Below are 24,402 nucleotides of genomic sequence, written 5' to 3' on the forward strand. Positions count from 1 at the left end.
ATTTTCCACCCTCTTTTCATTCCCAGAGATTGTCCCACTGTTTCAGGACGTTCTGCACTCTAACCAGGGAGGTAACTTACCATTCGGGACCTGCTCAGGGCTGTAGAAGAGTCTGTCTATTCCCCTGGTTATAGAATGTCCCACCACTATTACTCTCCTATTCCTGTGTCCCACCTGTCTCTCTCCACCGCCCCACACGGGCTGGTATCCTGCTCTGTAGTGTCATATTATTGTTCAGGAAGACCATCCTCTGAGTCACTGTCTCTATCCAGTCCCCAATACAAGGTATCTATTGGACAGTTTCAGTACTCAGGGGCTCTCTCCACCTGTGATTGCGATGCCTGTCTAGATGGTCACTGACTTCCCTCTTTCTACTCAGTCCCTGTCCTGTTCCCTCTTCCTGTGTGAGCTGCAGGTTCTTGCTCAAGATCTGGACCTTCTGTCAGGACAGAAATTATATTTTCAAGTATTTTCTGAACCTGTGTCCATTCTCATTCTTGTTGAAGATGTTGGATCTTCTTTCCTCAATGATCCTTCAGTCATGTTGGTCACCGACTTCCAGATTCTGATGCTCTGTGAAAAATATAATGTTAATAGGCGGGTTAGATGGAAATATTAAAATGAGAATGAGAACGTTGCCTTGTTAAACATGATATCAGTCCCTCCTCCACCATCAGTACAATAGTTGTTAGCTCTGGGATCGAGCATTTCCCGAGTGTTACTATAAACTCTCCACATCACGTGTGACACAGACAGATTCCCAGTGAAATCCAGTGAGTCCTGCTGATCTCCACAATCCAGTTCCAGACAGGCTCCCATTGGCCCACACTCTGCACTGGGAGAGCCCTTTGGTAAGATTTACTCTCACAGTACAGTGAAATACCAGCCTCATTGGGAACACAGGAACAGGAGTAGGCTATTCAGCCCCTCGACCCTATTCTGTCATTCAATAAGATCATGTCTGACCTGTATCCTAACTCCATCCACCCATCATGGCTTCATAGTCACTTAATAAACTTTCCCAGCAAAAATCTATTGATCACGATCTACAATGATTAATTGAGCTAGGATGTTCTGCCTTTTGTGGGAGGGAGTTGTACATTTCCACCACCCTTTGAGAGACAATGTTTTTCCTTAGTTCATTCTTGAATGGCCTGACTTTGATTTTCAGGTTATGTTCCCTTGTCCTAGACTCCCAACGAGCAGAAAAAGTTTCTGTCTACTCTCTCAATCCATTTCAAAATCCTAAAAGCCTCAATCAAATCACCCCACAACCTTCTAAATGTTATAAATAAATGGATAAAAAGATATAACCTGTCTAAGGTGCAGTACACCGTTCTGAGCTTGTGAATATTCTGCAGGGAAATATGAAACAGAATTAAATGATCCTTCACTCGGTTTTACACAGTGTGCTAGGAAAGTATTATTTTATTCACAGATTTATATTTCATGTTTTGATTTGTTGCATTTTGATATCGGTGGAGAGGTAGAGCAGAGGATTGTGTTGTCAGCGAACATGTGAAAACTGATAACTCGTCTTTGATAATGTCTAAAAGCGCAGCATGCAGATGAGAAATAGGAGGGGATGAGGAAAGATCCAGAGGTAATGGTGAGGGGGCAGGTAGAGAAGTCATTAAAAAAGATTCTCTGGCTGTCATTGGATGTAAGTGTGGAAACAAAGTGAGGTCAGTCCCTCTGAGCTGGACAATGGATGAGAGGCAGTGAAGGAGGATGTTGTGCTCGATGGTGTCAGTGACTGCAGAGGTCAAGAAGAATGAGGATGGACAGTTTTTCAGAGTCACAGTCAGAGAAGGTATTATTCCAGTTGAGTACTGTGCAGGAGCAGAAACCCCATTGGAGAGATTTAAATATGAAGTTGTGAGAAAGATGGACAGAGCTTCGTGAGGTGAGAAAACATTGAGAGCAAATTGAGGCTGGAGATGGAGATACACATGTCTAACTCTTCACCTACAGGTCGAACTGAGCGAGTCTCTGATCAAACTATCTCCTCTGAAATACAGTCTTCTCATTTGTGGTTTAATGTTAAACTCAGTTCACTGTTCCAGAATATTCCACTCTGGCTGGAAGACTGGAATCTCTCCGTTCCACCACTGGAGTTTGCTTGTTGCAGACTCCAGAATTAGAGCAAAGCTTCGGATTCTCTTTGTACAAAACTGCTTCAGAAAATGTGTCATCGTCACTTCCCTTTTTACACAGAATTAACAGCACCGAACCAGGCAATTCGGCCCGATTCTTCCACGTTTATGCTCTACACAAGCCTCCTTCCACCCCTTTTCACAAACCCGATGAGCATAATCTTCGAATCCTTTCTCCCTCAAGTGTGTTCACCTAACTTCCCCTGAAATGTATGTTTTCATTGCAGTGAGAATCTGTAACCTGGAGCCGGCCGTCACATCAAATCTGAACAGTTCGCATGTTCCCCCATTCCACTGACCCAGCCTCGCACCCGCTCACCCAGTCCCACACCCACTGACCCAGTCCCACACCCACACCCGCGCACCCAGTCCCACACCCACTGACCCAGTCCCACACCCACACACCCACACCCGCCCACCCAGTCCCACACCCACTGACCCAGTCCCACACCCATACCCACTGACCCAGATATTTAAAAATTCCTTTGGAATCTGCTTCCACCAATATTTCATGTCATACATTCCAGATTTTAACAACCCTTTTTGTTCCATTCCCTCTCTTCATTTACCAATTATTTTAAAACTGTGATCTCTGGTTGCTGACACTTGCCAGAGGAAACAGATTCTCCAGACTCACTCAAACACAATCTCTCTATTTTTAATATCTCTATTCAGTCTGCTGTTAACCTTCCCTGCTCTAAAAAGAACAATTCCAGCTTCTCCAATCTCACCATGTAACTGCAATCCCTCACCCCTGGTATCATCCTGGTAAATCTCCTCTCTATCCCCTCCAAAGATTTCCTGAAATGTGGTGCCCAGAATTGTACACAGTACTCCAGCTGATACCTCACATGTAACCAAGGCAGTAACAAGGACTTTAAACTAGTAAATGGAGGGAAGGGATCAGGTGGGAAAGGTAGGAATACAATAATTATAAATAATAGTTCAAAAGCAAATGAAAGGGAAGAGATTAGAGTAACAGTTAGAAACTGTGATTTATGCACTATAGGTAAAAGGAAAACGAAAAGATGCAAAGAAATTAAATGCGGAGAAAGGAATAAACATGTGTTTAAAATATTAGAGCAGAATCACAGGGTGTGTCCAAAATCGAAAATAAATGTTGTTAATAGAAACACACCGAGTATAAAGAACACAATAAATTCGATGCTGAGACAGATCCAGTTGAAATAAGGAAAGGTCATTAAGCTGAAACATTGATGTTGTTTCTCTCCCCACAGACACTGCCAGACCTGCTGACTATTTCCTGCGTTGAACTCAGCCCAGATCAAGGAGGCTTCAAGACGTTTCCGGCCTTCCTGTGCCGCGCAGGCACAGTTACAGCCTTTCCCCGCGCAAACGCGTTGTTACTAGCTTCCGGGAATCCAGGTATTCTCCATGACGGGCGATGCGAGCTGGTCTGAGTAACGGTCAGTAACAGTTACAACAGAGCATAGTAATAATATAGTTATAGTATTAATATAGAGTAAAATAGCATCAATACAGAGAAATATAGTATCAATATAGAGTAAAATAGCATCGATTATAGAGTGATACATTATTAATATTGTTATATTATTAATATAGAGTAAAATAGCATCAATACAGAGAAATATAGTATTAATATAGAGTAAAATAGCATCGATATATAGTGATACAGTATTAATATAGTTATAGTATTAATATAGAGTAAAATAGCATCAATACAGAGAAATATAGTATTAATATAGAGTAAAATAGCATCGATATAGAGTGATACAGTATTAATATAGTTATAGTATTAATATAGAGTAAAATAGCATCGATATAGAGTGATATAGTATTAATATAGTTATCGTATTAATACAGAGTAAAATAGCATCGATATAGAGTGATACAGTATTAATAGTTATAGTATTAATATAGAGTAAAATAGCATCGTAATAGAGAGATAAAGTATTAATACAATTATAGTATTAATATAGAGTAAAATAGCATCGATATAGAGTGATATAGTATTAATACAATTATAGTACTAATATAGAGTAAAATAGCATCGATATAGAGTGATATAGTATTAATATAGTTATAGTATTAATATAGAGTAAAATAGCATCGATATAGAGTGATACAGTATTAATAGTTATAGTATTAATACAGAGTAAAATAGCATCGATATAGAGTGATATAGTATTACATAGAACATAGAACATGGAACAGTACAGCACAGTGCAGGCCCTTCGGCCCACGATGTTGTGCCGAACCTTTAACCTACTCTAAGATCAACCTAACTACCTACCCTTCATTCTACTATCATCCATGGACCTATCCAAGAATCGTTTAAATGCCCCTAATGTATCTGCTTCTACTACCACCGCTGGCAGCGCATTCCACGCACCCACCACTCTCTGTGTAAAGAACCTACCTCTGACATCTCCCCGAAACCTTCCTCCATTCACCTTAAAATTATGCCCCCTGGTGATAGCCCTTTCCACCCTTGGAAAAAGTCTCTGGCGATCCACTCTATCTATGCCTCTCATCATCTTGTACCCCTCTATCAAGTCACCTCTCATCCTTAAAATAAAAGCAAAATACTGCGGATGCTGGAAATCTGAAATAAAAACAAGAAATGCTGGAACCACTCAGCAAGTCTGGCAGCATCTGTGGAAAGAGAAGCAGAGTTAACGTTTCGGGTCAGTGACCATTCTTCGGAACTGACAAATATTAGAAAAATCACAGGTTATAAGCAAGTGAGGTGGGGGTGGGGCAAGAGATAACAAAGGAGGTCCAGATTGGACCAGGCCACATAGCTGACCAAAAGGTCACGGAGCAAAGGCAAACAATATGTTAATGGTGTGTTGAAAGACAAAACATTACTACGGATTAGCTGTAAATACACTGAATATTGAACAGCAGCAAGTGCAAACCTGAAAAAAAACCAGTGGGTAAGCAAACTGAACAAACTAAGATGAAATGAAATAAATGCAAAAAAAAAATGTAAAAAAGAATGTAAAAAAAAAGGAAGAAAAAATAACTAAAAATGAAAGTAAAATGGGGGGCTGTCATGCTCTGAAATTATTGAACTCAATGTTCAGTCCGGCAGGCTGTCGTGTGCCTAATCGGTAAATGAGATGCTGTTCCTTGAGCTTGCGTTGATGTTCACTGGAACACTGCAGCAATCCCAGGACAGAGATGTGAGCATGAGAGCAGGGGGGAGTGTTGAAATGGCAAGCAACCGGAAGCTCAGGGTCCTGCTTGCGGACTGAACGGAGATGTTCCGCAAAGCGGTCACCCAGTCTGCACTTGGTCTCCCCAATGTAGAGGAGACCACACTGTGAGCAGCGAATACAGTATACTACATTGAAAGAAGTACAAGTAAATCACTGCTTCACCTGAAAGGAGTGTTTGGGGCCTGGGATAGTGAGGAGAGAGGAGGTAAATGGGCAGGTATTACACCTCCTGCGATTGCAAGGGAAGGTGCCCTGGGTCGGGGACGAGGTGGTGGGGGTAATGGAAGAGTGGACCAGGGTGTCATGGAGGGAACGATCCCTTCGGAATGCTGACAGGGGAAGATGCGATTGGTAGTGGCATCACGCTGGAGGTGGCGGAAATGGCGGAGGATGATCCTTTGGATATGGAGGCTGGTGGGGTGAAAAGTGAGGACAAGGGGAACCCTGTCACGGTTCTGGGAGGGAGGGGAAGGGGTGAGGGTAGAGGTCGGGGAATGGGTCGGACACGGTTGAGGGCCCTGTCAACCACAGTGGGGGGAAATCCTTGGTTGAGGAAAAAGGAGGTCATATCAGAAGCAGCGTCATGAAAGGTAGCATCATCAGAGCAGATGCGTCGGAGACGGAGAAACTGGGAGAATGGAATGGAGTCCTTACAGGAGGTAGGGTGTGGAGAAGTGCAGTCGAGGTAGCTGTGGGAATCGGTGGGCTTATAATGGATATTAGTAGACAACCTATCCCCAGAGATGGAGACAGAGAAGTCGAGGAAGGGAAGGGAAGTGTCAGAGATGGACCATGTAAAGGTGAGAGAAGGGTGGAAATTGGAAGCAAAGTTGATAAAGTTTTCCAGTTCGGGGCGGGAGCAGGAAACGTCACCGATACAGTCATCAATGTACCGGAAAAAGAGTTGGGGGAGGGGGCCTGAGTTTCCTGGTCCCAACCGCCTCCTCTTCACTATGGACGTCCAATCGCTCTACACCTCCATCCCCCACCAGGATGGTTTGAGGGCTCTCCGCTTCTTCCTGGAACAGAGGCCCAACACACCATTAACATATTGTTTGCCTTTGCTCCGTGACCCTTTGGTCAGCTATGTGGCCTGGTCCAATCTAGACCTCCTTTGTTATCTCTTGCCCCACCCCCACCTCACTTGCTTATAACCTGTGACTTTTCTAATATTTCTCAGTTCCGATGAAGGGTCACTGACCCGAAACGTTAACTCTGCTTCTCTTTCCACAGATGCTGCCAGACCTGCTGAGTGGTTCCAGCTTTTCTTGTTTTTAGTTCACCTCTCATCCTTCTTCGCTCCAATGAGAAAAGCCCTAGCTCCCTCAATCTTTCTTCGTAGGACATTCCCTCCAGTCCAGGCAGCATCCTGGTAAATCTCCTCTGCACCCTCTCTAAAGCTTCCACATCCTTCATATAATGAGGCGACCAGAACTGAACACAATATTCCAAGTGTGGTCGAACCAGGGCCTTATAGAGCTGCAGCATAACCTCGCGGCTCTTAAACTCATTCCCCCCGTTAATGAAAGCCAACACACCATACGCCTTCTTAACAACCCTATCAACTTGGGTGGCAACTTTGAGCAATCTATGGACATGGACCCCAAGATCCCTCTGTTCCTCCACACTACCAAGAATCCTGTCTTTAAGCCTGTATTCCGCATTCAAGTTCGACCTTCCAAAATGAATCACTTCACACTTTTCCAGGTTGAACTCCATCTGCCACTTCTCAGCCCAGCTCTGCATCCTGTCAATGTCCCGTTGCAACCTACAACAGCCTTCCACACTATCCACAACTCCAGCAACATTCATGTCATTGGCAAACTTGCTAACCCAGCCTTCCACTTCCTCATCCAAGTCATTTATAAAAATCACAAAGAGCAGATGTCCCAGAACAGATCCTTGTGGAACACCACTGGTCACTGAGCTCCATGCTGAATACTTTCCATCTACTACCACCCTCTGACTTCTATGGGCCAGCCAATTTTGTATCCAGACAGCCAACTTTCCCTGAATCCCATGCCTCCTTACTTTCTGAATGAGCCTACCATAGGGAACCTTATCAAACGCCTTGAAAAATCCATATACACCACATCCACTGCTCTTCCTTCATCAATGTGTTTTGTCACATCTTCAAAGAATTCAATAAGGCTTGTGAGGCATGACCTGCCCCTGACAAAGCCATGCTGACTGTCTCTAATCAAACCATGCTTTTCCAAATAATCATAAATCCTATCTCTCAGAATCCTCTCCAATAATTTGCCCAAAACCGACGTAAGACTGACTGGTCTATAATTCCCAGGGTTATCCCTATTCCCTTTCTTGAACAAGGGAACAACATTTGCCACGTTCCAATTATCCGGTACTACTCCAGTGGACAGTGAAGACGCAAAGATCATCGCCAAAGGCGCAGCAATCTCTTCCCTCGCTTCCCGTAATATCCTTGGGTATATCCCGTCTGGCCCCGGGGACTTATCTGTCCTCATATCATTCAAAATTTCCAGCACATCCTCCCTCTTAACCTCAGCCTGTTCGAGCATATCAGCCTGTTCCATGCTGTCCTCACAAACGACCAGGTCCCTCTCACTAGTGAATACTGAAGCAAAGTATTCATTTAGGACCTCCCCTACCTCCTCTGACTCCAGGCACAAGTTCCCTCCACTATCCCTGATCGGTCCTACCCTCACTCTGGCCATCCTCTTGTTCCTCACATAAGTGTAGAACGCCTTGGGATTTTCCTTAATCCTACCCGCCAAGACTTTTTCATATCCGCTTCTAGCTCTCCTAAGTCCATTCTTCAGTTCCTTCCTGGCTCCCTTGTAACCCTCTAGAGCCCTGTCTGATCCTTGCTTCCTCACCCTTAAGTAAGCTTCCTTCTTCCTCTTGACTAGCTGTTCCACATCTCTTGTCAATGAATGTTCCTTCACCCTACCATCCCTTCCCTGCCTCATTGGGACAAACCTATCCAGCAGTCGCAGCAAGTTCCCAATTTATGCTCTCCAGTTCCTGCCTAATAGCATTGTAATTCCCCCTCCCCCAATTAAACATTTTCCCATCCCGTTTGCTCCTGTCCCTCTCCATGACTATAGTAAAGGTCAGGGAGTTGTGATCACTATCACCGAAATGCTCTCCCACCGAGAGATCTGCCACCTGGCCTGGTTCGTTGCCAAGCACCAAGTCCGACATAGTCTCCCCTCTAGTCGGCCTATCTACAAATTGAGTCAGGAAACCTTCCTGGACACACCTGACAAAAACTGCTCCATCCAAAGTATTTGCACTAAGAAGGTTCCAATCAATATTAGGGAAGTTGAAGTCACCCATGACAACAACCCTGTTACCTCTGCACCTTTCCAAAATCTGCCTCCCAATCTGTTCCTCCATGCGTCTGTTGTTATTGGGGGGTCTATAGAAAACTCCCAACAAAGTGACTGCTCCTTTCCTGTTTCTGACTTCCACCCATAATGACTCAGCAGACAAACCCTCCTCGACGACCTCCCTTTCTGCAGCTGTGATACTATCCCTGACTAACAATGCCACTCCCCCACCTCTTTTACCTCCCTCCCTATTCCTTTTGAAACATCTAAACCCCAGAACATCCAACATCCATTCCTGCCCCAGTGATATCCACGTCTCCGTAATGGCCACAACATCGTAGCTCCAAGTAGTTCCGAAGAAGGGTCACTGACCCGAAACGTTAACTCTGCTTCTCTTTCCACAGATGCTGCCAGACCTGCTGAGTGAATCCAGCATTTCTTGTTTTTGTTTCAGATTTCCAGCATCCACAGTATTTTGCTTTTATCATCGTAGCTCCAAGTACTGATCCATGTTCTAAGTTCATCACCCTTATTCCTGACACTTCTTGCGTTAAAATAGACACACTTCAACACATTATACTGGCTGCAACTTTGCCCTGTCAACTGTCTGACCTTCCTCACAGACTCTCTGCACTCTGTATTTGCCTGTTCAACAGCTACCCCATCCACTGATCCGTAGCTCCGATTCCCATCCCCCTGCCAAACTAGTCTAAACCCTCCCGATGAGTTCGAGCAAACCTCCCGCCCAGGATATTGGTGCCCCTCCAGTTCATATGCAACCCGTCCTTCTTGTACAGGTCCCACCTTCCCCAGAGGATATCCCAATGATCTAGATATCTGAATCCCTCCCTCCTGCACCAGTTCTGTAGCCACGTGTTCAGCTGCACTCACTCCCTGTTTCTGGCCTCACTAGCACAATATAGAGTAAAATAGCATCGATATAGAGTGATATAGTATTAATATAGTTATAGCCATGTGAGCCGCATGGAAGATGGCAGGATCCCCAAAGACACATTGTACAGCGAGCTCGCCACTGGTATCAGACCCATCAGACCCGTCCATGTCTCCGCTTTAAAGACGTCTGCAAATGCGACATGAAATCCTGTGACATTGGTCACAAGTCATGGGAGTCAGTTGCCAGCGTCTGCCAGAGCTGGCGGGCAGCCATAAAGGCGGGGCTAAAGTGTGGCGAGTCGAAGAGACTTAGTGGTTGGCAGGAAAAAAGGCAGAGGCGCAAGGGGAGAGCCAACTGTGTAACAGCCCCGACAAACAAATTTCTCTGCAGCACCTGTGGAAGAGCCTGTCACTCTAGAATTGGCCTTTATAGCCACTCCAGGCGCTGCTTCACAAACCACTGACCACCTCCAGGCGCTTACCCATTGTCTCTCGAGACAAGGAGGCCAAAGAAGAAGAAGAAGATAGAGTAAAATAGCATCGATACAGAGATATATAGTATTAATATAGTTAGTATTAATATAGAGTAAAATTGCATCGATATAGAGTGATACAGTATTAATAGTTATAGCATTAATATAGAGTAAAATTGCATCGATATAGAGAGATATAGTATTAATATAGTGAGAGTATTAATATAGAGTAAAATAGCATCGATATAGAGTGATAATATTAATATAGTTATAGTATTAATATAGAGTAAAATTGCATCGATATAGAGTGATACAATATTAATATAGTTATAGTATTAATATAGAGTAAAATTGCATCGATATAGAGTGATACAATATTAATATAGTTATAGTATTAATATAGAGTAAAATAGCATCGATATAGAGTGATACAATATTAATATAGTTATAGTATTAATATAGAGTAAAATTGCATCGATATAGAGTGATACAATATTAATATAGAGTAAAATTGCATCGATATAGAGTGATACAATATTAATACAGTTCTAGCATTAATATAGAGTAAGATTGCATCGATATAGTGATACAATATTAATACAGTTATAGCATTAATATAGAGTAAATTTGCATCGATATAGAGTGATACAATATTAATATAGTTATAGTATTAATATAGAGTAAAATTGCATCGATATAGAGTGATACAATATTAATATAGTTATAGTATTAATATAGAGTAAAATTGCATCGATATAGAGTGATACAATATTAATATAGAGTAAAATTGCATCGATATAGAGTGATACAATATTAATACAGTTATAGCATTAATATAGAGTGTAACAATATTAATACAGTTATAGCATTAATATAGAGTAAAATTGCATCGATATAGAGTGATACAATATTAATACAGTTATAGCATTAATATAGAGTAAAATTGCATCGATATAGAGTGCTACAATATTAATATAGTTATAGTATTAATATGGAGTAAAATAGCATCAATATGGAGAGATATGGTATTAATATAGTTATAGTATTCATATCGAGTAAAATTGCATCGATATAGAGTGATACAATATTAATATAGTTATAGTATTAATATCGAGTAAAATAGCATCGATATAGAGTGATACAATATTAATATAGTTATAGTATTAATATAGAGTAAAATTGCATCGAATAGAGTGATACAATATTAATATAGTTAGAGTATTAATATAGAGTAATATTGCATCGATATAGAGTGATACAATATTAATATAGTTATAGTATTAATATAGAGTAAAATTGCATCGATATAGAGTGATACAATATTAATATAGTTATCGTATTAATATAGAGTAAAATTGCATCGATATAGAGTGATACAATATTAATATAGAGTAAAATAGCATCGATACAGAGTGATACAATATTAATATAGTTATAGTGTTAATATAGAGTAAAATTGCATCGATATAGAGTGATACAATATTAATATAGTTATAGTATTAATATAGAGTAAAATTGCATCGATATAGAGTGATACAATATTAATATAGTTATAGTATTAATTTAGAGTAAAATTGCATCGATATAGAGTGATACAATATTAATATAGTTATAGTATTAATACAGAGTAAAATTGCATCGATATAGAGTGATACAATATTAATATAGTTATAGTATTAATATAGAGTAAAATAGCATCGATATAGAGTGATACAATATTAATATAGTTATAGTATTAATATAGAGTAAAATTGCATCGATATAGAGTGATACAATATTAATATAGTTATAGTATTAATATAGAGTAAAATAGCATCGATATAGAGTGATACAATATTGATATAGTTATAGTATTAATATAGAGTAAAATTGCATCGATATAGAGTGATACAATATTAATATAGTTATAGTATTAATATAGAGTAAAATTGCATCGATATAGAGTGATACAATATTAATATAGTTATAGTATTAATATAGAGTAAAATTGCATCGATATAGAGTGATACAATATTAATATAGTTATAGTATTAATATAGAGTAAAATTGCATCGATATAGAGTGATACAATATTAATATAGTTATAGTATTAATATAGAGTAAAATTGCATCGATATAGAGTGATACAATATTAATATAGTTATAGTATTAATATAGAGTAAAATTGCATCGATATAGAGTGATACAATATTAATATAGTTATCGTATTAATATAGAGTAAAATTGCATCGATATAGAGTGATACAATATTAATATAGTTAGAGTATTAATATAGAGTAAAATTGCATCGATATGGAGTGATACAATATTAATATAGAGTAAAATTGCATCGATATAGAGTGATACAATATTAATACAGTTATAGCATTAATATAGAGTGATACAATATTAATACAGTTATAGCATTAATATAGAGTAAAATTGCATCGATATAGAGTGATACAATATGAATATAGTTATAGTATTAATATAGAGTAAAATTGCATCGATATAGAGTGATACAATATTAATATAGTTATAGTATTAATATGGAGTAAAATAGCATCAATATGGAGAGATATGGTATTAATATAGTTATAGTATTCATATCGAGTAAAATTGCATCGATATAGAGTGATACAATATTAATATAGTTATAGTATTAATATCGAGTAAAATAGCATCGATATAGAGTGATACAATATTAATATAGTTATAGTATTAATATAGAGTAAAATAGCATCGATATAGAGTGATACAATATTGATATAGTTTTCGTATTAATATAGAGTAAAATTGCATCGATATAGAGTGATACAATATTAATATAGTTATAGTATTAATATAGAGTAAAATTGCATCGATATAGAGTGATACAATATTAATATAGTTATAGTATTAATATAGAGTAAAATTGCATCGATATAGAGTGATACAATATTAATATAGTTATAGTATTAATATAGAGTAAAATTGCATCGATATAGAGTGATACAATATTAATATAGTTATCGTATTAATATAGAGTAAAATTGCATCGATATAGAGTGATACAATATTAATATAGTTAGAGTATTAATATAGAGTAAAATTGCATCGATGTAGAGTGATACAATATTAATATAGAGTAAAATTGCATCGATATAGAGTGATACAATATTAATACAGTTATAGCATTAATATAGAGTGATACAATATTAATACAGTTATAGCATTAATATAGAGTAAAATTGCATCGATATAGAGTGATACAATATTAATATAGTTATAGTATTAATACAGAGTAAAATTGCATCGATATAGAGTGATACAATATTAATATAGTTATAGTATTAATATAGAGTAAAATAGCATCGATACAGAGTGATACAATATTAATATAGTTATAGTATTAATATAGAGTAAAATTGCATCGATATAGAGTGATACAATATTAATATAGTTATAGTATGAATATAGAGTAAAATAGCATCGATATAGAGTGATACAATATTGATATAGTTATAGTATTAATATAGAGTAAAATTGCATCGATATAGAGTGATACAATATTAATATAGTTAGAGTATTAATATAGAGTAAAATTGCATCGATATAGTGATACAATATTAATATAGTTATAGTATTAATATAGAGTAAAATTGCATCGATATAGAGTGATACAATATTAATATAGTTATAGTATTAATATAGAGTAAAATTGCATCGATATAGAGTGATACAATATTAATATAGTTATAGTATTAATATAGAGTAAAATTGCATCGATATAGAGTGATACAATATTAATATAGTTATCGTATTAATATAGAGTAAAATTGCATCGATATAGAGTGATACAATATTAATATAGTTAGAGTATTAATATAGAGTAAAATTGCATCGATATAGAGTGATACAATATTAATATAGAGTAAAATTGCATCGATATAGAGTGATACAATATTAATACAGTTATAGCATTAATATAGAGTGTAACAATATTAATACAGTTATAGCATTAATATAGAGTAAAATTGCATCGATATAGAGTGATACAATATTAATACAGTTATAGCATTAATATAGAGTAAAATTGCATCGATATAGAGTGCTACAATATTAATATAGTTATAGTATTAATATGGAGTAAAATAGCATCAATATGGAGAGATATGGTATTAATATAGTTATAGTATTCATATCGAGTAAAATTGCATCGATATAGAGTGATACAATATTAATATAGTTATAGTATTAATATCGAGTAAAATAGCATCGATATAGAGTGATACAATATTAATATAGTTATAGTATTAATATAGAGTAAAATTGCATCGAATAGAGTGATACAATATTAATATAGTTAGAGTATTTATATAGAGTAATATTGCATCGATATAGAGTGATACAATATTAATATAGTTATAGTATTAATATAGAGTAAAATTGCATCGATATAGAGTGATACAATATTAATATAGTTATCGTATTAATATAGAGTAAAATTGCATCGATATAGAGTGATACAATATTAATATAGTTAGAGTATTAATATAGAGTAAAATTGCATCGATATAGAGTGATACAATATTAATATAGTTATAGTATTAATATAGAGTAAAATTGCATCGATATAGAGTGATACAATATTAATATAGTTACGTATTAATATAGAGTAAAATTGCATCGATATAGAGTGATACAATATTAATATAGTTAGAGTATTAATATAGAGTAAAATTGCATCGATATAGAGTGATACAATATTAATATAGAGTAAAATAGCATCGATACAGAGTGATACAGTATTAATATAGTTATAGTGTTAATATAGAGTAAAATTGCATCGATATAGAGTGATACAATATTAATATAGTTATAGTATTAATATAGAGTAAAATTGCATCGATATAGAGTGATACAATATTAATATAGTTATAGTATTAATATAGAGTAAAATTGCATCGATATAGAGTGATACAATATTAATATAGTTATAGTATTAATACAGAGTAAAATTGCATCGATATAGAGTGATACAATATTAATATAGTTATAGTATTAATATAGAGTAAAATAGCATCGATATAGAGTGATACAATATTAATATAGTTATAGTATTAATATAGAGTAAAATTGCATCGATATAGAGTGATACAATATTAATATAGTTATAGTATTAATATAGAGTAAAATAGCATCGATATAGAGTGATACAATATTGATATAGTTATAGTATTAATATAGAGTAAAATTGCATCGATATAGAGTGATACAATATTAATATAGTTATAGTATTAATATAGAGTAAAATTGCATCGATATAGAGTGATACAATATTAATATAGTTATAGTATTAATATAGAGTAAAATTGCATCGATATAGAGTGATACAATATTAATATAGTTATAGTATTAATATAGAGTAAAATTGCATCGATATAGAGTGATACAATATTAATATAGTTATCGTATTAATATAGAGTAAAATTGCATCGATATAGAGTGATACAATATTAATATAGTTAGAGTATTAATATAGAGTAAAATTGCATCGATATGGAGTGATACAATATTAATATAGAGTAAAATTGCATCGATATAGAGTGATACAATATTAATACAGTTATAGCATTAATATAGAGTGATACAATATTAATACAGTTATAGCATTAATATAGAGTAAAATTGCATCGATATAGAGTGATACAATATTAATATAGTTATAGTATTAATATAGAGTAAAATTGCATCGATATAGAGTGATACAATATTAATATAGTTATAGTATTAATATAGAGTAAAATAACATCGATATGGAGAGATTTGGTATTAATATAGTTATAGTATTCATATCGAGTAAAATTGCATCGATATAGAGTGATACAATATTAATATAGTTATAGTATTAATATCGAGTAAAATAGCATCGATATAGAGTGATACAATATTAATATAGTTATAGTATTAATATAGAGTAAAATTGCATCGAATAGAGTGATACAATATTAATATAGTTATAGTATTAATATAGAGTAAAATTGCATCGATATAGAGTGATACAATATTAATATAGTTATAGTATTAATATAGAGTAAAATTGCATCGATATCGAGTGATACAATATTAATATAGTTATAGTATTAATACAGAGTAAAATTGCATCGATATAGAGTGATACAATATTAATATAGTTATAGTATTAATATAGAGTAAAATAGCATCGATATAGAGTGATACAATATTAATATAGTTATAATATTAATGTAGAGTAAAATTGCATCGATATAGAGTGATACAATATTAATATAGTTATAGTATTAATATAGAGTAAAATAGCATCGATATAGAGTGATACAATATTGATATAGTTTTCGTATTAATATAGAGTAAAATTGCATCGATATAGAGTGATACAATATTAATATAGTTATAGTATTAATATAGAGTAAAATTGCATCGATATAGAGTGATACAATATTAATATAGTTATAGTATTAATATAGAGTAAAATTGCATCGATATAGAGTGATACAATATTAATATAGTTATAGTATTAATATAGAGTAAAATTGCATCGATATAGAGTGATACAATATTAATATAGTTATCGTATTAATATAGAGTAAAATTGCATCGATATAGAGTGATACAATATTAATATAGTTAGAGTATTAATATAGAGTAAAATTGCATCGATGTAGAGTGATACAATATTAATATAGAGTAAAATTGCATCGATATAGAGTGATACAATATTAATACAGTTATAGCATTAATATAGAGTGATACAATATTAATACAGTTATAGCATTAATATAGAGTAAAATTGCATCGATATAGAGTGATACAATATTAATATAGTTATAGTATTAATATAGAGTAAAATTGCATCGATATAGAGTGATACAATATTAATACAGTTATAGCATTAATATAGAGTAAAATTGCATCGATATAGAGTGCGACAATATTAATATAGTTATAGTATTAATATGGAGTAAAATAGCATCAATATGGAGAGATATGGTATTAATATAGTTATAGTATTCATATCGAGTAAAATTGCATCGATATTGAGTGATACAATATTAATATAGTTATAGTATTAATATCGAGTAAAATAGCATCGATATAGAGATATAGTATTAATATCGAGTAAAATAGCATCGATATGGAGAGATATAGTATTAATATAGTTATAGTATTAATATCGAGTAAAATAGCATCGATTTTGACTGATATAGTAGTAATACAGTTATAGTATTAATATAGAGTAAAATAGCATTGATATAGATTTATATCGTATTAATGTAGTTATAATATTAATATAGAATAAAATATCATTGAGATAGAGAGCTATAGTATTGATGTAGTTATGGTGTTAATGTCGAGTAAAATCGCATTGATTTAGAGTGTTATAGTATTTATGTAGTTATAATATTAATATCGAGTAAACTAGCAGTGATATAGTATTAATATAGTTATAGTATTAATAACAAGTAAAATAGCATCGATATAGAGAGATATAGTATTAATGCAGTTATGGTGTTAATGTTGAGTAAAATAGCATCGATATGGAGTGATATAGTATTAATGCAGTTATGGTGTTAATGTTGAGTAAAATAGCATCGATATGGAGTGATATAGTATTAATGTAGTTATAATATTAATATAGAGTAAAATAGCATCGATACAGAGTGATAAAGTATTAATGTAGTTATAATAATATAGAGTAAAATAGCATCGATATAGAGTGATATAGTATTAATGTAGTTATAATATTAATATAGAGTAAATAGCATCGATATAGAGTGATATAGTATTAATGTAGTTATAATATTAATATAGAGTAAATAGCATCGATATAGAGTGATATAGTATTAATGTAGTTATAATATTAATATAGAGTAAATAGCATCGATATAGAGTGATATAGTATTAATGTAGTTATAATATTAATATAGAGTAAAATAGCATCGATATAGAGAGATATAGTATTAATATAGTTATAGTATTAATATAGAGTAAAATAGCATCGATATAGAATTAATGAAATTATAATAATATAGAGTAAAATAGCATCGATATAGACAGATATAGTATGAATATAGTTATAGTGTTCATGCAGATTGATAGGTAAATTGCCCCTAGAGTAGGTAGGTGGTCGGTGAATTGTGGGGATGTGGTAGGGAATTTAGGATTAATGTAGGATTAGTATAAATGGGTGGTTGTTGGTCAGCACAGACTCAGTGGGCCGAAGGGCCTGTTTCAGTACTGTGTATCTCTATGTATCTATGTATCGAGTAAAATAACATCGATATAGAGTGATACAGTATGAATATAGTTATAGTGTTAATGTACAGTGTTAATACAGGGTTTAATATACAGTGTTAATACAGGGTTTGATCTGGTTGGGTTAATCTGCAGTTGGTAGAGAAGATGGAGAATTTCTGGCTCCACTCATGAAAACGTGGAAATAACAAAATAAAGAAACGGACAGATCTCAACCAAAAGCTGGGTCTAACTAATCACACTTATTTCCCATTGTTACATTTGTTTCTCAGTTTAACACTTACTATTGGTTTTAATATTTGATCAAATGTAAACTGGTGATAAAATTATAACAAGATGATTAAAAGTAATTATTTTCCTTTGTCAGAATAAAGGTTTCTCAATCGTCAGCCCTTTAAACTCTAACTGGAGTTTTATTCCAGGAATCCAGATGTTCCTACAGCTGGACTCCTGAAATGTATATTGTAATAGTCACATTCCTTGACTTCTGAAATGTCAGGTGTTTTTGCATTGAATTCAGTATGTTTGCAGCAATTTAAATGGTGACTGCTAACAATTCCAGGGTTAGATGGACCCACTGTGATCAGACAGTGTGTAACCCGGGGAGGATGGACCCAATGAGATCAGACAGTGTGTAACCCAGGGAGGATAGACCCAGTGAGATCAGACAGTGTGTACCCGGGAAGGATGGACCCGGTGAGATCAGACAGTGTGTAACCCAGGGAGGATAGACCCAGTGTGATCAGACAGTGTGTAACCCAGGGAGGATGGACCCAGTGTGATCAGACAGTGTGTAACCCAGGGAGGATGGACCCAGAGAGATCAGACAGTGTGTAACCCAGGGAGGATGGACCCAGTGTGATCAGACAGTGTATAACCCGGGAGGATGGACCCAGTGTGATCAGACAGTGTATAACCCGGGGAGGATGGAGCCAGTGAGATCAGACAGTGTGTAACCCGGGGAGGATGGAGCCAGTGAGATCAGACAGTGTGTAGCCCGGTGAGAGTTGTTGAAATTGCAGAGTGAAATGGCACATTTCTGCCCCAAACTATGGTGATTTGTTGGTCAGGGAGAGGCTTTCTGGAACTCATCAAATTGTTTTTTTACTTCAGACCCTCAATATTGTTCTCATTCTGTTTTGTTATAATTAGATCTCCTGGTGAATGACAGAGTGATGAGCAAATTCGGCAGCTGACAGTAAACAGGGATTGTAGACTGAAGAACAACAGCAGGTGAACCAGCACAGGATTGTGAGAGCACCAACCAGAGAGAACCCTTCCCATTCAAAGAGCTTCCATAGATCAACTGGGGAGAAAGGTAAGAGAAAGTCCCATTTACTCTGAGAAACACTGGTCCTGTAGACAGTACACAAAGGTTACAAGGTGAGGCAGGAAATGGTGAGAATGAGACTGGAAGAGTCTGTCTAATGCTCTGAAGACATCTGTTCAAACAATACCATGGAAGCCTGTGGAATTTAAATTCATTAATTAATAAACCTGGAATAAAAAGGCCATATTATTAATAACAATGCTGCATATTTCCCGAGGGGATTCCCTCCTACAGACTGAGTGGCGGACTAATCGCCTTAAACTCAGCAAATGAGGAGGCTCTCGCTTGGCTCCAGGAATTTGCATTTGCTAAAGAAAATAAATAATTAATAATGATCATGAAACCATCCCATCTCAACACCTCAATGCAGAAGGCAAAGCTGAAGTATTTACAACCATCTTCAGCCGGAAGTGCCGAGTAGATGATCCATCTCTGCCTCCTCCCTAGTTCTGCAGCATCACAGATGCTAGTCTTCAGCCAATTCGATTCACTCCACGTGATACCAGGAATAACTGAAGGAGCTGGATACAGCAAAGGTTTTGGGCCCTGACAACATTCTGGCTGTAGTACTGAGAACTAAATGAGAACTATCCGTGATCCTAGCGAAGCTGCTCGATTACAGCTACAACAAAGTTTTCCAGCTGACAATGTGGAAAATTGCCCAAGAATGTGCTATGCATAAAAAGCAGGACAAATCCAATCTGGCCAATCACCGCCCCGCCGGCCTATCTCAATCATCATCAAAGTGATGGAAGGCGATGTCAACCGTGCGATCAAGCAGCACTTACTCACCAATAACCTGCTTAATTTGCATTTCGCCAGCAACAATCATTTGCAAATCTCATTCCAACCTTGGTTCAAACACAGACAACAGAGCTGAATTCCAGAGGTGAGGTGAGAGTGACTGCCCTTGGCATCAAGACAGCATTTGACCAAGTGTGGCATCAAGGAGCCCGAGAAAAAGTGAAGTCAATGGGAATCGGGGGAAATCTTTCCACTGGCTAGTATCATACCTAGCACAGAGGAAAACGGTTGTGGCTGTTGGAGGTCAGTCTTCCCATACCTGAGACATTGTTGCTGGAGTTCCTCAGGATCGTGTCGTAGGCCCAACCATCTTCAGCTGCTTCATCAGTGACCTTCCCGCCATCACAGTTATTATCTCCTTATACTGATATTGAAAATATGAAATTTGTACAAAAATCGATTCTTTGTTAGCCCAGCTATTGAGTGTTATCAGGGTTCACAATGCTTTTCTGCTGACTTTGTCTTGCGGTGAGTTACAGAAGAGATTCAACTGACTGAACTTTGTCACAAGCTGAGAAACTTAGTTTTCAACTTATTTAAAAGTCTGCTTTTTGTAGCATGATTACTAATTCATTAGTTACAACTTAATCAAGGTTCGTTGCTTTACAATCATCTGCTTCATGACGGGTTACTACTTAATACATTAATTTGATGAATACAGTAGTTAATACAAGATACAAAATGGCTTCCTTGATCTTATTGGTTATTAAAGAGAAAACTGTGTGAAAATGGTCAACTTAAGCCAAGATCTAGCCACCCAATTTTACCTACAGTAGGTACCTTACCTGTAGTGAGTAGCTCCCTTCCTAATGCCCCAAAACCTGTCCACCATCTAGAAGCCACACGTCAGGAGTGTGATGGAATACTCACACTTGCTTGAATAAGAGTGGTTCCAACAACGCTCAAAATCTCGACATCATCCAAGGTGAAGCAATTTGTGTCCGTCTGCTGGGCTCTGCTTCAGCTGGAGTAACCTCTTAGATCAAATCCATTACCCTAAATACGTTCAAGATTCACTTGTGACTGTGTTTTAAGACAAAAACTGATCTCGCTTCATATTTTATTGCGTCACCTCATGCTGGATCATTGTGTTAGTTTTTTTTATTTGTTCTTGGAAGGTGAGCATCACTGGCAAGGCCGGCATTTATTGCCCATCCCTAATTTCTGTTGGGATGCTGCCTTCTTGAACAGCTGCAATCCATCTGGTGCAGCTGCACCCACAGTGCTGTCAGGGAGGGAGTTCCAGGATTTTGATCCGGCTGCAGAGAAGGAATGGCAATATATTTCCAAGTCAGTATAGTGTGTGACTTGTAGGGGAGCTTGCAGATGGTCGTGTCACAATGTGTTTGCTGTCCTCGTCCTTGTAGGTAGTAGAGGTCGTAGGCTTGAAAGGTGTTGTCAAAGAAGGCTTGGTGAGTTTCTGCAGTGCATCTTGCATATGGGACACACTGCAGCCACTGTGCATTGGTTGTGGAGGGAGTGAATGTTGAAGGTGGTGGATTAGGTGTCAATCAAGCGGGCTGCTTTGTCCGGGATGGTGTTAAGTTTTTTGTGTTTTTTGGAGCTGCTCTCATCCAGGCAAGTGGAGAATATTCCACCACACTCCTGATAGTAATGCTGTTGAATGTCAAGGGGAGATGGTTAGATTCTCTCTTGTTGGTGATGGTCATTGCCTGGCACTTGTGTGACACAAATGTTACTTGGCATTATGAACCTAAGCCTCGATGTTGTGCAGGTCTTGCTGCAGCAGCTTCAGTATCTGAGGAGTTAGGAATGGTACTGAACAATGTACAACCATCAGTGAACATCCCCACTTCTGATCATATGATGGAGGGAAGGTCAGTGAAGCAGCTGAAGATGGTTGTGCAATTCAAGTCAAGTCCCGCCCTGTTTGTACAGATGGAAGTGAAAGATAGCACAGCACCATTAGAGGAAGATCAAGGCACTACTCCCAGAGTCATGTCCCACATTCAGAAATCTTCAAAGTAAAACCAGATCATCCTCTCTGGTTTTCTTAAAGTATTATTTTAATGTTCCCAGCTGCTCCCAGGTAGCCATACACTGACCAATGGAGCAGGGAATGGATCTTAATAAACTGATCTCTGGTTGTATCTTGTGGGCTGGACCAGCTACAGATGTGCCGAGTTAGGGCACTGCACAGCTGGGACCACAGAGCCACCCCTCCCCTGTACACTGAGGTGGATTATTTGACCTATGCCGATGCCGGTGAGTCTTGTGCACTGATGACACACATCAGTAAATTCTGGGTGCGCTGCCATTGGTTAATGGACAGAAAACCCTGGGCAGAGAATCCGCCATTCTCCAGTGTACAGTGTCCAAGCCGACAGCACCAACTCGGAAATAAACAACCTTTATGGTCCCTGTCTTTTTTCCCCATTCATGGGATATGGGTGTCAATGGCTAGGACAGCGTTTATTGCCTATCCCTATATTGATATTATGCTGCATGTTCCGGTAGTGCCAGCTATTGTTACTGGATTAATATGCATTTCATATCCAACCATCAAAATAAACGGACAGGTCTCAACCAAAAACTGGGTTTTGCTATTCACTTATTTCCCATTGTTACATCTATTTTTCGATTTAATGCTTACTATTGGATTTAACGATTGATTAAATGTAATTACTTTGTGTTCTGTCAGAATACAGGGTTCTCAGTGGTCACCTGATCCAGCTCCCAGCCTCGACTGAAGGTTTTTATTAAACTGAGAACAGTCTTTGTCCTGCTACATTGTAGATTCATTGCTGTACTCGTTCAGCACAAATCGCCTGGTTATTGTTGGGACCTGCTTTCAGCAGGAAATGAAACAACCATGTTTCAGCCCTTTGAACACTAACTGGGGTTTTGTGAAATATAATATTTTGTAATAGTCACATTCCTTGCACTTCTCAAATATCAGATGTTTTGGAACATAGAACAGGAGTAGGCCATTCAGCCCATCGAGCCTGCTGCACCATTCATGATCATGGCTGATCATCCACTTCAATGCCTTTTTCCCACACTATCCTGTCATGGTCCAGTAGTTTTTTTTTTCCAGGAATATGTGGTTTGCCTTTAAGGCTTGCAAAGGATCAGTATTGCTTTAAGAACCAGCAACCCACAGGAGTTATAGGAAGGTGCATTTTCATTGCCTTAGAAACAGCCATTTGGAGACTGCAATTCAAAGGGTGCATTCTTGTTACCATGGATACAGCCACTGAGAGTGAGTATCAAGTGATACATTTGTAACAATTCAATTTTGAACTGGCATTTTAGTTGAAGACAATTTGTTCGAACAGAACACAGACACAGAGAACACACAAACAGACAGCTGTGGTGTTTAGCACCTGAAAAAGAGCTCTCAACCATTTAAACTGAAGGAATAGGATTTTAGTCTGTTTAATTATTATCTCTCCAAGTTCTAAAAAAAAAGTCAAGCCAAAACGGAGATCTCTGATAATTTGAAATGAAGGAAGGGAAGTTAGACTGTTATCCCTCAAAATCTCTAAAGTCAGATTGATTCTATTGAAAGTGTTTGCAAGTTGTTAATTGTTGAAATTCACTGGAGAAGGAAAGCATCACTTACTGAAGTTAGACTACGGACTGTTCTACTTTGCAAGAACCTTTTTCCCCCATCGGACAGCTGTGAGGACTTCAAGCAACACTGGACTGTAAATTTGCAAGGACTCAAATATTTTCCTATTTTAAAAGTTGTTTATATCTTCATCGTGTTTAAGAATTTAGTTCTTCTAATTAAAGAGTTAATTTGTTGATTTAAAAACACCTGGTTTGGTTAGCCGCATTCGGGGGTTAATAGATGGTATAATTTGGCTGGGTCTTGTTTTAATTTGGAAAGTTTTAAATGATATGTTATGCGATCTGTGGCGCGACGGGACTGACAGTCAATCTGCAATGTCAGGTCTAGTGGTGTAAAAAATCGTTCTTGGAATTGCAGCTTCATGGTTAGAA

At 36.7% G+C, this 24,402-nt stretch overlaps 1 protein-coding gene across 5 annotated transcripts in view; it reads left to right on the plus strand.

Annotated features, from left to right (window-relative positions):
* LOC137385143 (NACHT, LRR and PYD domains-containing protein 3-like) overlaps window positions 1–24,402 on the plus strand; it is a 167,706-nt gene that overhangs the window by 40,563 nt on the left and 102,741 nt on the right. For all 5 annotated transcript variants that reach the window (XM_068060031.1, XM_068060034.1, XM_068060035.1 and 2 more), the window contains 2 exons: window positions 3,395–3,583; window positions 19,452–19,617. The gene's annotated coding sequence lies outside the window, so the exon portion shown is untranslated. The remainder of the gene's footprint in view (window positions 1–3,394; window positions 3,584–19,451; window positions 19,618–24,402) is intronic.

This window comes from Heterodontus francisci, chromosome 28, assembly GCF_036365525.1.
Source record: "Heterodontus francisci isolate sHetFra1 chromosome 28, sHetFra1.hap1, whole genome shotgun sequence".
In the NCBI taxonomy this organism is placed as follows: Eukaryota; Metazoa; Chordata; class Chondrichthyes; order Heterodontiformes; family Heterodontidae; genus Heterodontus; species Heterodontus francisci.